The following is a 16,263-nucleotide window of genomic DNA, read 5'->3' as shown; positions in this document are numbered from 1 at the left end:
GTTACACTGACAGTTCTGAGGAAGCCAAGGATTTGGTAGAATGGGTTCTAATACTCTCACCAGAGTAAAACTAACCTGTAGGTAATGTCCAAATTAGACACATGCTAGGAGCCAGTCCCGGCTAATCTCATCTGAAGCAGAGATGCAAAGTGGTGGAATGCCTGATGAATGTCTTCATGATGGATGTTCAGCTGTTCTTTAAAGAAATACAGTTCTGAATATTTGCTTCTGAAAAGTCTGCCTCAATCCTGAAGTAATATGTAGAAAAAAAGGACTTGTCATAATCAAAAACATCTGTTCCCAGGAGAAAAAAAAAAAAATGCCAGGTTGACTCAGTGTGGGCTAGCATCAAGAGACTGCTTGCCCTTGTACTATGTGTTACAAAGAATCTGCTTTTTCAGAAGCAAAGGAAGCCTTTCAGTGCCACTTCAAGATACTGGCAGTCATTGGAAGAACAGGTGGTCCTCTGTAATGGCTGATTTTTTGTTACTGGTTGGTATTCCTTTCTCATTCTTTTCGCTTTTGCACAAATATTTCCAATTATTTTCATTTGTTTTGATTTTGTAAGGAAGTTGAATAATAACATAGATATACATAAATAATAATAATAATAATAATAAAACATTTAAAGATATTTACAGAAGTTAAAGTGAACACTGGTGGGGAGGAGTTTCTGGTGCTTTTGAAACTTTTCACTGTAGAGTTCTATGAATTTCCTTAAAGTCCATGCACTAGGTGAGGTCAAATAATAACTTTCTGAGCCTGCCTTCGATTCCCAGCTCCTGCTGTAGTCCCAGGTATTGCTACTCTTTTTAGGGCTTTTCTCCAAATTTGTGGATTTATCAGTGCCTTGCATTCACAAGAGAAGGCACAACACTTAAGTTCATTGCTGATACAGCTCTACTTGATTTCCTGTCCATTATTTCTATAGAACCATGGAACCATTTGAGTTGGAAGGGACCCTTAAAGGCCATCTGGTCCAACTCCCCTGCAGTGAACAGGGACATCTACAGGTGCTCAGAGCCCCGTTACAGTCTGACCTCGAATGACCCCGGGGATGGGCCTCCAACGCCTCTCTGGGCATGTAAGCTATAGGAGAAAAATGACACCTCATTGCTAGATCAACTGTCTGCATCAAGACTTTTGTAGCCACAAGTACTGTGGCCTCACAATATGACAGCCTAGATCTATTTTCAGGGTACAAGGAAAGAACTAAATGCATCCATTGATTACAGTAGGAAAAGGAGATACTGTATAGTTCATTGCTATTGATATAACAGCAATAATAGCAATAGCAATAGTATGAAGAGTTTATAGACACAATTTTCTCTTGTTTTATTTCTTGAGATGAAAAGGGAATTTTAAAGTTGACGAAGCTTGGGAGAGATTCAGTCTTTAGAAGTATCTGTATATCTAGCTGCTCCTGTGCACACAGGAGAGGATTAAAAAAAAAAAAAAAGGCAGCTATGCTAGCTAAGAAGATAAAGAACATTGGCTTGTTTAGTCTAGCAAAATAAGGATAAATTAGTGCAGCAGGGATACAATTACTGTAGGTAAACACTGTGGGACATAACATAAGGAAAGGAAGAGGGTACTTAGCTAACAGACAATGTTAGCTCAATAAAAATAGGTAAGAAGTATCCAAGAATAAAGCTGTTTCTCTCCATGTTATATTTTGTTCCTAAACGGCAGAAATCGAGAATGCACTCCCACAACAGAAAGGATAAAAAGGAGAAACTTAATTGCTTGGAAAATGACCTTGATGAGCTCCTCCAAAACAGTACTGCTTTGCACCTATTAGTTGGAAAAAGGAAATTAATTTGTAGGAGTATAAGCATTTTCTCTATTAAGCCTGAGTAGCAACAACTGAGAGGGAACAAAATACATAATTTTAATGGGAGCTGGTAGATCTAAATGGCAGAAGAGTCGATGATGAATCGGTTCTGCCAAACCTTTGCTACATCAGACTATTAAGGTAAATTGCCTTTTCCATTTCTCTACTGCCAACACGATTCCCCAGGCATTGGCTCTGGTGAGATCATTAGCCTGAACAAGGTATCCCTCTCAGCAGATTAACAACCTCCAAACATTCAGAAATCATGAGTCAGGCTTTCTAATGGCACATAATTTATCTTTAAAAGGCCTTGTTAAATACATGTGTTTCTAATCTGATAAAACTTTAAATGCCGTTTTACTGGTCTTTTGCATAAAAGATCGGGATAGATTAAGATATGGCTAATCCTTAGTGTGAAATTCTGACAATGCTGCAGGCAATGGGAGCTCTGCTGGTGACTTGAATAGACCAGATGCTTCTTTTGCTTTCATCTCAGGAACTCTTGCTACTGGTGAATAAAAACCTCATTTGTGAATTGCGGAGGAAAAAATAGTTTTCTTCCCTTGTAATTGAATAAATTGTTGACTAAAGGGTCAATTTGAAAGAAATTGTTACTTTGTATAAAAACAGAAATAAAACTTTTCAGCTTCCCAGCTGTTATTAAAATTGAATTAAGTTACCTAAGACGTCATTTTTTAGATCAAATGGAAGCAGGGTACATTTGGAGCATATTACAGACCAGAAAAAAACAATCCAGGAGACTTTTCTTTGATAAATAAGATGATATTGTGACTCATTTAGTAACCCTTTTAGACTACCTCACTATGTAATTTGTCAGCCAGTGAGTTGCCTTTCCCATGGAAGTTCTAGTAATTAGTGCAAGTTTACTAAAAGACTTAGGTCTTTTCTTTGGTGAAGCTTGATGCTAACGTGAACATTCATATCCACTACTACTTCAATGCTGCAGAGGAGCCAGGAGCAGATAAACATCTCATTGCAGCAGGATCTTGAGAGAAAGGTTTGAAATTTGAAAAGAATTGGAGACTCAAGTTAGAGATAAGGATCAAGACAAAGCAAATGATGTAAGTAGCTGAGTACCTACATCCTATATCCATGGCTCTTTGCTGTATGGAGTATTTGCATGTTCCCTGGTACTTCTGATAGCCTGTATAAGTAAGACATGGCCTTTTGGACAACTGAATGGAGTATCTCACACACTTATATTTGTATTTTTAGTTCAGAAAGATATGCACATCTACAAAGTGAAGGACTGTAATGGATTGATTTTGGTAGTAATTCAGTTTCACAAATTCTTTATGATCTGCAGATGGAAAATCAGTGATGGAAAAGAAAGAAGCTCTTGATGTATGCAGAATTCCTGTGAATCATTAAAGAACCCAAATGCGACCATCAGTTAAGAATGATGGTCGGGACACAAAACATCATGGCTCATGTCCTAAATAAAGATATCGCTGTATAGACTGAAAGGGTTTCCAAGAAAGTGGGAATAGAGTTTTGTTCTATTTGCTGGTAGGACTGTGTGAAGTTCTGGTCACAACAATCTCAGACACAAATCTAAGCAGCAAGATGATGGGAAGGGTTAGAGAATACAATGAAACTGCGAAGTCAAATAATATATCAGGTAGTTTCAAGACAAATGGTTGTACTGAAGTTGAGACATTCTCCCAGGCCAAGCAGAAAAACAAGTTGATTCAGTTGATTCAGATGGAACCTCAGTGCCTCTTTCTCTGTCTCAGGATCATATAGCACCTCCACTAGTTGCCAACAGCCCAAGCTGAAGGCTACTCAAGGTCTCTGAGGTGTTGAGAGACGTTTTTGAACTTTTCAAGTTAACTTATGGCTGTAAACAGCAGAAGTAGAGGGAAAATGCTGAGCTTTCACACAAGGTTTGCTGCTCCCACTCCAAGAGCATGGTCCCACCACTGGCTGCATATAATCTCTGGGTACTCTCCTTTTTTGTCTGGTGAATTTGAATAACTGAAGTGACGGAGCTATTGCCTGATGTGTTCCTGTATTTCTACAGAATGCCAGTAGAGGGCAAAGATAACTTCAGGTATTAGTGAGGAATGACACATTGCCATTTAGAGCCAAAAAAACCTGCATGAGTTGGGGGAAAAACAAAATATAAGTTGAGTTTAAGGGAAAAAAAATGTGTCCCAGGACTTGTTCTTTAGCTCCTTCTCCTGTCACATTCCCTCACGTTTCTAATTGACACAAGGAAGTGCTCTACAGCCTCACTGTAAGTCATGGAAAGGGGCTGATGAGAGCATGGAAGAACCCAAGGACTATCAGCACCAAACCCAGAAGAGCCCCTCTGTCCTCACTTGCCATGTCTATGAATGGAACAGACCTTGCTTCTGTCTCTGTGGAGAACAGAGACCACTCTGTTGCACTGGTCCAGCCCTCATTTCTCCACTGGCTTTTTTTGCCTCTTTCCTGAAAGGATTGCTTAAGACAGGCGACAAGGAAGGGTCTTTCAGCAGTGTCATGTGGTGGCTTGTGGCAGCTAAGTGCAGTACCCCCCTTTTCTTTCATGAGAAAGCTGAAATGCTTGATTAAATAAGTATTTTGGCTCTAGTCCAAAAATCATAATTTGCTATAACATAAACAATCTTTAAAGGCTTTGTGATCCAAATAAACCCAAGAAAATAAGACTCAGAAATGTAGATCTTATTTGAATCCTTTCCCTGAATGAATAAAACATGACTTAAGTCATGAAGTATTTCAGATGTTCTCTCATATATCTTAGTAAAGCACCTTTTCTCTCTTCTCACTGAAATTTCAAGTCACATGCCTGGACAGTTCATCAGTTCATTATAACATACTACTCTTATCACAGAATCACAGAATCACAGAAACAGCAAGGTTGGAAAAGACTTACAAGATCATGCAGTCCAACCATCCACCTATCACCAGTAGTTCTCGCTAAACTATGTCCCTCAACACAATGCTCAAATGTTCCTTGAACACCTCCAGGATCAGTGAATCCACCACCTCCCTGGGCAGCCCATTCCACTGCCTGACCACAATAGTATTTCCTAACATCCAACCTAAACCTCCCCTAGCACAGTTTGAAGCCATTCCCTCTAGTCCTATCACTAGTTACACGAGAGAAGAGGCCAACCCCCAGCTCACTAGAATCTCCCAATAAAGGTAGTTATAAAGAGCAATAACGTCTCCCCTGAGCCTCCTCTTCTCCAGACTGAACATTCCCAGCTCCTTCAGCTGCTCCTCATAAGGTCTGTGCTCCAGACCCCTCACCAGCTTTGTTGCCCTTTTTTGAACACACTCCAGGGCCTCAGTGTCTTTCTTGCAGTGAGGGGCCCAAAACTGGACATAGTACTCGAGATGCGGCCTCACCAGAGCTGAGTACAGGGGGACAATCACTTCCCTGTTCCTGCTGGCAACACTGTTCCTGATGCAAGCCAGGATGCCATTGGTCTTCTTGGCCACCTGGGCACACTGCTGGCTCATGTTCAGCTGAGCATCAATCAATACCCCCAGGTCCATTTCCTCTACACAGTCTTCCAGACACTCTGCCCCAAGCCTGTAGTGTTGCATGGGGTTGTTGTGGCCAAAGTTGTGGCAGGACCGGGCATTTGGCCTTGTTGAAACCTCATCCCATTGGCTTCAGCCCAGCTATTCAGCTTGTCCAGATCCCTCTGTAGGGCCTCACTACCCCCAGGCAGATCAACACTTCCAGCCAACTTGGTGTCATCTGCAAACTTACTGAGGGTGCACTCCATGCCCTCATCCAAGTCAACAATAAAGATATTGAAGAAGACAGGCTCCAGCACCAACCCCTGGGGAACACCACTAGTGACAAGTCACCGGCTGGATTTAGCTCTATTCACTACCACTCTCAGGGCCCAGTCCTCCAGACAGTTCCTTACCCAGTCAAGAGTGTACCTGTCCAAACTACGAGCTGCCAACTTCTGCAAGAGAATACTGTGGGAGACAGTGTCAAAGACTTTGCTGAAGTCTAGATAGACTATCTCAACAGCCTTTCACTTGTCCAACAGATGGATCACTAGATCTTAGGAGGAGATCAGGTTGGTCAAGCAGGACCTGCCCTTTGTGAATCCATGCTGGCTAGACCTGATCCCCCTGTTGTCCTGCACATGCCACGTGATCTCCCTCAAGACAATTTGCTCCATAACCTTCCCTGGCACTGAGGTCAGGCTAACAGGCCTGTAGTTCCCTGAGTCTTCCTTACAACTCTTCTTGTAGGTAGGAGTCATATTGACAAGTCTCCAGTCTTCTGGAACCTCACCAGTCAACAAGAAGTGCTGATAAATAATGGAAATGGCTCAGCTATCACCTCTGCTAGTTCCCTCGGCACTCTCATGTGAATCTCATCTGGCCCCATGGACTTATGACAGTCCAGTTGGGGTAGTAGATCTCTGACTGTGTCCTCCTGAATCGTGCAGAGTTTAGTTTGCTCCCCAGCCGAGACTACCAGGTCAGAGAGTGGAGTGCCCTGAGGATAACTGGTCTGACCTTTAAAGATAGATATAAAGAAGGCATTCAGTACCTCTGCCTTTTCCTTATTCTCAGTGGTCACATTCCCAACCTCATCCAGTAAAGAATGGAGATTCTCCTTAGTCTTCCTCTTACTGTTGATGTATTTGTAAAAGAGTTTCTTGTTCCTTTTTACCCCAGTGGCCAGGTTGAGTTCAAGGTGGGCTTTTGCCTTTCTGATTTTCTCTCTACACATCTTAACAACTTCTCTGTACTTTTTCTGAGTCGCCTGTCCCTTCTTCCACAGGAGGTAGATTCTCTTTTTCTCCTGGAGCTTCAAGAATAGTTCCCTATTCATCCACACTGATCTTCCCTGCCGGCTCATTTTGCGGCTCAGGGGGACGGCCTGCTCCTGCGCCTTTAAGACTTCCTTCTTGAAGAGCGACCAGCCATCTTGGACCCCTTTACTCTCTAACACTGAATCCCAGGGGACTCCCCCTACTAGTCTTCTGAACAATTCAAAGTCTGCCCTCTGGAAGTTCAAGACAGCAGTTTTGCTGCTCCTCCTCCTGGCTCCACCAAGAATAGAGAACTACTATTTCATGGTCACTCTGTCCAAGACAGCCCTTGACCTCCACATCTCCCACCAGACCTTCTCTGTTTGTGAACAGCAGGTCTAGTGGGGCAGCTCCTCTCATCAGCTCTCTCCCCAGCTGCTCCTAGACTGCTTCTTCTGCACTGTGTTGTATTCCCAGCATATGCTGGGGAAGTTGAAGTCCCCCATGAGGACAAGGGCTGGTGATTACGCAGCTTTTGCCAGCTGCTTGTAGAACGTCTCATCTGCCTCTTCATCCTGGTTCAGTGGTCAATAGCAGATGCCCACCAGGATGTCTGCCTGTCAGCCCTTCCTCTGATCTTTACCCATAGGGATTCAACCTTTTCATCCCCAGCCACAAGCTCAGTGACATCAAACCACTCTCTAATACAGAGAGCCACGCCACCCCCCTCCTTCCTTGCCTGTCCTTCCTGAAGAGTTTGTAACCATCTATTGCAGCACTCCAGCCATGAGAGCGGTCTCACCATGTTTCCATAATGGCAACTAGGTCATAGTTAGCTTGCTGCACAATGGCTTCCAACTCTTCTTGTTTGTTGCCCATGCTGCATGCATTGGTGTAGATGCACTTCAGCTGAGCCCCTCGGCTCACCCCTAATCCCCTTACCGTTCCCCCAGGCTTGTCTCTAGCAGGCCTGATTTTACTCCCTTCCCCCTTCATACGTAGTTTTAAGCAATATATTAATGTATATTATATATTTAAAACAATTTATATGCAATCACATCCTAGGTTTTCAAGAGGACCATTTATTCTTCTGCTTCAGAAACAGATATAGCTCAACTTTTGCAGAATTGTAGAAATCTGTAGACCTTTCACTAAAATAAAATTAAAAAATCAGGATAAAATTGGAAATGAATGGTAAATAACTTCTTGTTCTTTTGGCTCAGAGGACTGTTCTTATGAAACTTCCCAACAGTCAGAGGCTTTATCAGTTTTCTCACAAACAAAATAAATGATATACTTTTGAGATACCAGTTGCTACTTTTTATCTGTGGTGGTGCAAAGCATCTGCGCTTCATTAGAAACACAGCCTTTCCCAGAATTCTCCTCTTTTTTCTTTTCCTTCTATTGAACAGCAGGGTAAATGAGTAGGGATTTGATACACAGAAGTGAAATGTTACCAAATTCAGAATACAGAGGACTGTAATCAAGACATGGCATTCATAAATGCATGATAACTAAATGCACAATAAAAAAATGTCATCTGACAAAAATACATACATGCAGTTGAAAAGTGATGGAAAGCAAATAAAGAGTGGGAGGGAAAAGTAGGAAAGGAGGACAGATTGTTCAAGTAGAAGCTGTATGAAGAGAGAAATCCATGCTTGTTTTCAAGAAGAAAAGCAGTTGGAAAGCACTGGTTTGGACACAGCAAAGTCTGTCCTAACACTATGATATCCAAAAATTCAGTGATGGAAAGGAGAAAGAGATAACAAACCTGAAAATTCCACACAACTTTGCTTTCCAGTGGCCTCCATAATAAACGTTGCTCAGGGAGCAGAACTGTAATGGTGTAAAATCTTCCCTTTTTTTTTTCCTTCCCCATTATTTTCAAGGTTTCATTCATTTTTATGCTAATACATTTGAGCCACATTAGAACAGCCAGGTAATTTTAGTAGGTTGACAACAGTGCTTAATTTCTAAGGTGCATATGAAGGATTGCAGACAGTCAGTGTACTGACTAATCCTAATTATACAATATAAAAATAATGTTACAGAAAGATAAGAGTGTATTAGATCTTAGAAACTGAACCAGAATGTAGAAATGTAAAACTGAAAGGGATGTCAAGAGATTACTGAATCTGTCCTTCTGTACTGGAGTTGGTAAATGTAGCAAGACCACCCCTGAGAGCTGCATGCCTTAAGCAGACTCAAATTCTCCAAAAGTTTGAAGTTACATCTAGAGAATTTTATTGCTGTTGCAGTTTGAAAACATTCTGCAGTACTCAGCTCAGTCCTGTTTACTGCGGTGTAGACTGATTTCTTATTTTGTCTTTTTCCGGGTTCTTCAGGAAACAACTTAGACCCCTCTTAGCATGCTTCAACAGACTTTTACTTGTCAGAAAATTTATGCGCACTACCATTTTCTTTTTCTTTTCAAGTCTGAATGAACATTTTCAACCTTTTCTAATGGTTTTCTCAAAGCTCATGTTTTCTTCCAACATTGTTCTTGTTGCTGTGATATGAATTTCTCTCACTGTATGTAAATTTCCTTTAAAATCTGGTAATCTGAGCCCATTTCTTACAAATGCTACTTCTGCTTATAAGTCCTAGGATAGGTCTAATCCTTTTGGAAGCTTTGTTTGGTGTTGGAACTCCCAGGTCCTCACCCATACTAGTACTTCTGACCCAGTTATTTCACATCTTTGATTTGATTTTAAATATCTCTAATGAATATGGGATGACTTTCTTGAGGTAGGAGACTGAGATTTTAAGAATTTCCAGATCAGGGTTATATAATGACTCATGCTGTTTTTTTCATTTTTTTTTTCTTTTTTTCCTGATTAGTCCTGTTTTTAGTTTCTTCCTATTTTTCTGATTAATTCTGTTTTTAGTTTCTTCCTATTTTGCTGCCCAGAGGCCTTAGCACCCAAGGCAGCAAAAAATTAAAATTAAGATGAGAACAGGAACTAATTATTTCATAGCTAATGAGGAAATAAAATGATCGTGAAATTAAACTTCAGAGAGTTGCATATTACACATAAGAATAATTACGCTACCTGGAAAATAAATCTGCCAAGGTGGGTGGTAGAAGCACCACTAGTAGATCTCTCCAGGGCTAAGGCTAGCTGGCTCCTCATTATCAGCACATGGTTGTAAAGGTTTGCTATCTGCAAAGAGACATAAGTTATAGAGGAAAGAGATCTGTCCATGCTCTTTTGCCCTCCAAGGCTATAAATAGCATTGAATAGGGGAAAACTGAAGCTTGTATTTGGGATCCTGCCTAGGTTCTGGTCTGAACCCAATGTCTGTCTCCTGTCTGAAAAGGTGGGTGAATGGAGAAGCAGCGACAAGAGATCAAATGCCCTATAGTCTAGAGCAACGAGGAACAAGCTCAGTAATTCTAATTGGCCCTCCTGAAGACAGCTTTCTCTGCAAGAAAATGTTGTATACTTCTTATGAAGAATATCCATATAAGTTCATGTTTAAGTTTCACATGGAGAAGGGCTTCAGTTGGAAGATGTAGATTTAGCTCCCTTAAAGATCACTGTGCTAATTCAGTAGAAGAGAAAATCTCCCTCTCTACTGTTTGCTGCTAGTAAGTATGTATTTATTTTTGCTTCTCCAAACTTCTTACCCACCAGCTGGGATACAGCAACATGTGTCAGCCCTCCTTCCTTGAAGATGTGTCTTTAGGCAATATGACACATCTCAGAGACTCAGTACACAGCAATAACTGAAGAGAGGGCCTTCATCTCCAACAGGAGAAACAAGAGAAGGCATCTTAAAGCTATCGTATTTCACCCTAACCCATGTTTCTCTTTCCACTTAAATATCAGCCATACCTAAGCATAAGCCAAAGCAAAGGTTTGTTTAGAAGGACAATTGTTCAGTCTGGAAAGTATATAGAAAATATTCATTTAAACTTAGCAGAGTTTCTTATTCCTCCTTGTGTGTGGTACCTATAGTGCACAGATGCTTAAGAATGAGGATCAACTTCTGTCACAGAATCTCAGAATCATGGCATAATTTGGGTTGGAAGGCACCATAAGGATCATCTAGTTCCAATCCCCCTGCGCTGTGCGCAGGAATATTTTCCACAAAGACCAGGTTACCCAAAGCCCCATATAACCTGGCCTTGAAAATCCCAGGGATGAGGCATCCACAGCTTCTCTGGGCAGCCTGTGCATATATGCCTCAGCATCCTCTGAGTGAAGAATTTCTTCCTAATGTCTAATCTAAATTTCTCTTAATTTAAAGACATTACCCCTTGTTCTACCACTATGTGTCTTTGTAACAAGTCTCCCTCTAGCTTACCTGCAATTCTCTTTTAGGTACTGGAAGGCCACTATAAGATCACTTCTTTTCTTCAAGCCGAACAAGCCCAGCTGCTTTCAGCCTTTCTTCATAGGAGGGGCATTCTAGGCCTCTGATCATTTTCATGGAACTCCTCTGGGCCAAATGATCCATTTCCTGCTTATGCTGGGGGCCCAGATCTGGATGCAGCACTGGAAGTGGAGTCTTACAAGAGTTGAGTAGAACTCACATTTTTACCAAAACTTTAGATGATGAATGGCACCGTCTAGCCCTTTTTCTCATTCCCAAGGCTGCAATTTTGTGTACAAATGCAAATGACTTTGGTGATATTGTCTATCCCTGGTACTTAAAAACCGGTCCCCCGCTTCCTGACAAGTCAGTCAAGAGGAATACAAACATGCAAATGCCAGTAGTAATTCTTCCCAGCAACACTCATGAGCGACTCCTGCTACTCATGATTTCTTCTTCCTCATCTGTAGTCAGTTGATTGGCCCCATCCAAAACTTTCCCTTTAAGCTTCGTGGCACCACAATACACTTGACATAAACTATGGCACAAGATTCCAGCTACACCCATGCTATGAACTTGTGCTTTCATGCATGACTTAGTTTTCTATAAATTGCTTAATAACACAGATGGTAAATCTGTTGATGGAGGCTTCTGTGTGGATATGACATGAGACTCCATTCCTGCTCTCCTACTGTTGTTCAAGGACAAGTTACATTCAAGTGTTATGTAATACACAAACATTTTTCTGATACTGACCTATGATATTTCTAAAGTCGAAGTTTCAGCATTTATTGGAAATAACTGTAATTGGAAAAGTAGCACATACGGATTTCTCTAGTGTTTAAAAAAATTCCACAGTGGGAGTTTTCTGTACCCTAGAGACTCAAAACGTAGGTTGTCTAGGTTATATCGGTTGCCATCTGGCTCAGTCCCACTCTTTGTTTTCAGTCTCTAGGCCATTATGTCTTTAGTAAACAATCAAACGTATTTTGTTCTATTCCATTTCTTTTCTTCTGTTGAATTGTTGATTAGGAGCCAAGGGTTTATTTAAACAGGTGATAACTTTGCTGCTTACTTAGTGCTACCTGAACATAAGTTTTAGGTCACATCTACACGACAAAAGCAGTCATGTCGAGTAATCTGAACACACAACAACAAAATGAAGTGTTTCTAGCGCTCTGAAAGCCTCCTGGTAAGTGAGAGCTAAGCTTTTCCTGTGAGGAGGCTTGCAGTAAAGAAACTGGAGAGGTAAAGATAATTGTGGTTGTGAAGTGCGACTGGGGAGCTTTGGTAACAGGGAAACAAGGAGAAGAAGAAGAGGAGTGACATGGAGCCGAAAAGGATGTAACAGTTCAACTTAGAAACATACTCATTCAAAAGCTGTTAACGAGACTGGGGTTCAAAACAAGTTTCCACAAGTGTTTAGACAGGGCTCGCTTAGCCCACTCAGTGGTCCACTCAGAGCTCTGCAGTGAAGATCTATGCATGATCTTTCTGGTCCTCATCACTGTGAGTCTAAATCCACAGCTGATGATATAAAAAGCACAGCTGAAAATGTACAAATGCATGAACTTCTTCATTGAACCATGCTGTGAGCACTCAGCTGGGTGCATGGATTGGTGAGTCGCTGTCTGTCTCCTCTAACATGAGCAGTCTGGGCTCTGGTGCTCTTTGAGCTGGGGAAATAAGTTCTACCTCCTGGCTGTCAGATTGAATGCCAGGTGACTTCCATGCCCTCCTTGCAGGCAGCCACGATGCTCTAAGGGAACACGGGAATTGTTAAAGGATAGATTAAGAGGAACAGAGGGAAGGGAAAATGAAGACATGTACGCAAGGAGGAAAGTGGTGGGAGCCAAAGGAGACAGACAAAAGACATGGAGGTTCTATACTTACACAAAAAAAAATGAGTTGGGTCATTACTGCTTAGGTCTGAATAGAAGATTCATCCTGAATCTTGTTGCTGTTGTTTTAAAGAACAGTCACTTTGCAGTAAATAAACTGTGATAACCTCAAAGCCTTTTCCTCCCTGTCTGTGCCAGAGGAAGTCTCCCAAGCATTTCCAAAACCACATAATGTTTAAAAGCACAAGAATACATAGGGTCAGAAACTTCTAAATAAAAGTCAGTTCGAGTTTCAGTGCCTTTCCACCTTATTTTTTATTGCACGTTTGCTTCAAACCTACACATTTTAACAGGCTGCCAGTTCTGTCCCACAGCTTTTGCAGCTTTCAAGTATTTGTGCCCCCCTAACATTATACTTTTTAGTTAGTGATGAACAGCATAGAATTAAACTCCCTCAGAAAAGTCAGTATCACTTAGGTGGAAAATACCTTCAGAAAAGTGCTTAAAATTATTTTCCAGAAAATTGATTTCCTAATGTTTTAGAGCAAATCTCCCAACAAATACTGGATTTCTCAGATACAGTAGTTATAGATCTCTGAATTCTTCTTGTTCTTGACATGAATTTTGTCTCTTGCCTTAAACAAATTGTTCCTTATTCAACACCCTCCTTTTAATTTTGCTTGTATGACATGTGCTAGGATTATCAGCGTAGGTGCTGAATGTCAGTCAGACTCTCTCCTCCATTTAAACTCCTGTACAGGAAGAACTTGCATCGCAGAACTGCAGAGAACTTTCAATCTGCAATTTAAAAATAGGTATTTACTTTATCTTGTGTTTATTTGATACCCATCTCAGTTTCTAGCATGGTGTTTCACATTAATTTAAAGCAGAAAATATTAACTTTCTGAAGAAACACAGCACAGAAGAAAGAATCTTAAAGTCTAGCTTGCCTTCCTTAAGTTCTCCTTATATTCCTTTCAACTAAGCCAACAATTTTCTATCTTTTATTAAAAAGTGACAGCCATAAAACCTGTCAAAGAGGGCAGTTTCCCTCCCTCAACTGTCTAAGGCATCCTGCTTACTCTTGCTCTTGTGTTCATTTCCCATTTTAATCAGCAATTAAAAAACATACCAATTAACTTACTATTTTTCCTTCCTTTCCAGTTGGGCCAGAGATGGGATTGGCAAAATTCCCAGGCTCAGAGGAATAGAAAATAATCAAGAGGTTGTCTGTGGCTCAAGTCTTGATTTGTTCCTTTACTTTTCACTAACTGCCAGTGTACCACAGATAAGAAGCAAATATGAAGGCTGCCAAGAAAGGACAACACAGCTTTGTGAACAAACTCATATCCTCCAGCTTCAGACACTTGTGCTTTCTACTGCAACCTGAGCATGGATGAATTTCACATTCAAGGATGCACATATTTTTAAGTTATGCCCAGCAACCAGGAGTACGTAGAAACAAGTGCTCCTCTGCACTCCGTTTATTTTGATCAGCGTAAGCAGGGCCCAACCCACAAATAAGCACACAAAAGGATTTTTGTCTCTGATCTTAACGGCATTAGGAATTAATTATGATACTTCCTTATACACCCAGAAACTTAACTGGATGATAAACAGAAATGTGATCAGTGAGTGCCCTAAGCCATAAGTCCATAAAACAGTGCAAAGCTGTTGACAGCCCTTGAACAGGATTTTTGTTCTCAGAGGAGGACTATATTCATTCATACTGTGTGGTCATTCTCCTTACAATTAAAAGGCATCTCATGGTGCCACACATCACTGTCACATTCAAATAAGATAAAAGTGTGTGAAAGTATTTAAGTACTTTTTTTCCCCCTGAAAAAGAAAAATGCATAGATCTAATTTGAAAAAACATATGTGCTTCTGTTTAATGTATTTAGGGAAGCATCCAAAAGAATTTTCCTAAAATTTATCATAGCAAATTTAAAAAAAGAATCTATGGGATAAAAATTCACATTGACTTTAGATAAGTTTTAAGACTTTCACTCCAGTTTCAGAATTCACATATTCAGAGTTTTTGTTCTGCTATCATTCCCAGTTCCACGCTAATTTGAATAAAAGGTGGATAAGGCCTATTTTCTACAATTTCCTTCAAGCAGAAAATAACATAACCAACAAAATACGAGCAGTGAGCTGTCACCATCTTTTCTACACTTTCCGATGAGCAACTAGGAGAGACAATAGGGAGGCAACTCCCAACACTTCATAAAAATACTTCCAAAAATAAAAAGCTGTGTTTTATACATAGCTGCTTCAGTTCAACTTAGAAAGCAAACAAACAAAGAAAAATCCCAACACTTTGAATTTACAGGTGTTTCCATTGGAATATTTCTCATATGTGAATAAATTTCTCATATGTATATACAGAGATAATTACTTAATTAGAAGGAATTCTTGCAATGGGCTGCAACAGGAAACTGGGACATCAGGAATCCTTCTTGCTAGTACATGCTACCTGACAGAGACTGCAGGACAGTCCCACCTCAACTCTCCTCTTCCAGACTAACCCTTCTGATTTGCAGTAGCAGATTTCCCTGGCCAGTGAGCTGAAGTATTGTGTGTGTTTCATTTTAGAACTCTGTGTTCCAGCACTGTATCTATGTTAGGATGACTATATCATCCAAGAAAATTACTACTTGAATTTGGTTTCATTTCAAGTCATAGAACCCCTGTTTTGTCACTTGTGTTCCCACAAAACATCATCCCCCCACCAAATTCACACCCTAGCAGTCTGATTTTCTTGGGAACTGAGTCAAAAACCATGTCAATCAAGGTTGCTAATGCATTCCTAACCCCCTTGCCTGCAGCATATGCTGCATTGGCTGCACTGCAGCAGAAGGTGTTTACCAATGTAAAAGTCAAAAGCAGTCTTTTAGCAAGCCCTGTAGGTATCTCATGCTTTACAAGACCAATAGGTAATAAACATAACTGAGCAGAAGATTAAACCTGGCATGGGTCTGCAAGGAAAAGGCAAGACTGAGTACTTGCTTCAGTGTGTCTATGAGGGGTGCTGGGAAAAGGCAAGAATCCTCCTTAACATCACTTGCATATAATACGGCAGCCTGGAAGTTGACCACAGGGAGTGTGGGTGAGACGTGTGCTGCAGCAGGGCTGGGTTTGCTTCCTCCCACCCACCCATTGCTCCCTCCCACCCACCCATTGCTCCCCCTTGCTCCTCAGGAACAGAGGAACAAAAGAGGAAGATGAATACAGAGGAGATAAAGCCACTGCAAAGCTAGGTAGGGTATGAGGAGGAGGCCTGTAGTCTGTTTGCTGGTCAGAAGCATACTCTATGGGATTTTTCTTGAAACAGGAAGAAGCCAAAGTCTAATGAACACTGTGCTCTGCCCAAGCCATTATTCCTAGATAATAACAGTATTAATATCTTTACCAGAGAAAGCTTGAAGCTAAAGTTTAAAAACAAACACACAGAAAATTCCATGCTGAAAGGCAAAAGGTGTAAAACATAAACAAAAGGCAA

General features: G+C 40.9%; 1 long non-coding RNA gene across 1 annotated transcript in view; it reads right to left on the bottom strand.

Moving 5' to 3' along the window:
• LOC146544915 (uncharacterized) overlaps window positions 1–15,898 on the bottom strand; it is a 39,987-nt gene extending 24,089 nt beyond the window's left edge. The window contains exons 1-3 of the long non-coding RNA XR_014882051.1: window positions 13,903–15,898; window positions 10,909–13,556; window positions 9,651–9,761 (exon numbers count right to left, since the gene is read on the bottom strand). This is a non-coding gene — a long non-coding RNA (uncharacterized LOC146544915). The remainder of the gene's footprint in view (window positions 1–9,650; window positions 9,762–10,908; window positions 13,557–13,902) is intronic.
• Between the last annotated feature and the right edge of the window lie 365 nt (window positions 15,899–16,263).

The sequence above is a fragment of the Meleagris gallopavo genome, chromosome 2, assembly GCF_905368555.1.
Source record: "Meleagris gallopavo chromosome 2, MGAL_WU_HG_1.1, whole genome shotgun sequence".
Taxonomy (NCBI): domain Eukaryota; kingdom Metazoa; phylum Chordata; class Aves; order Galliformes; family Phasianidae; genus Meleagris; species Meleagris gallopavo.
The sequence above is the reverse complement of the archived record's forward strand: the minus strand, read 5'-3'. Positions and strand labels throughout refer to the sequence as shown.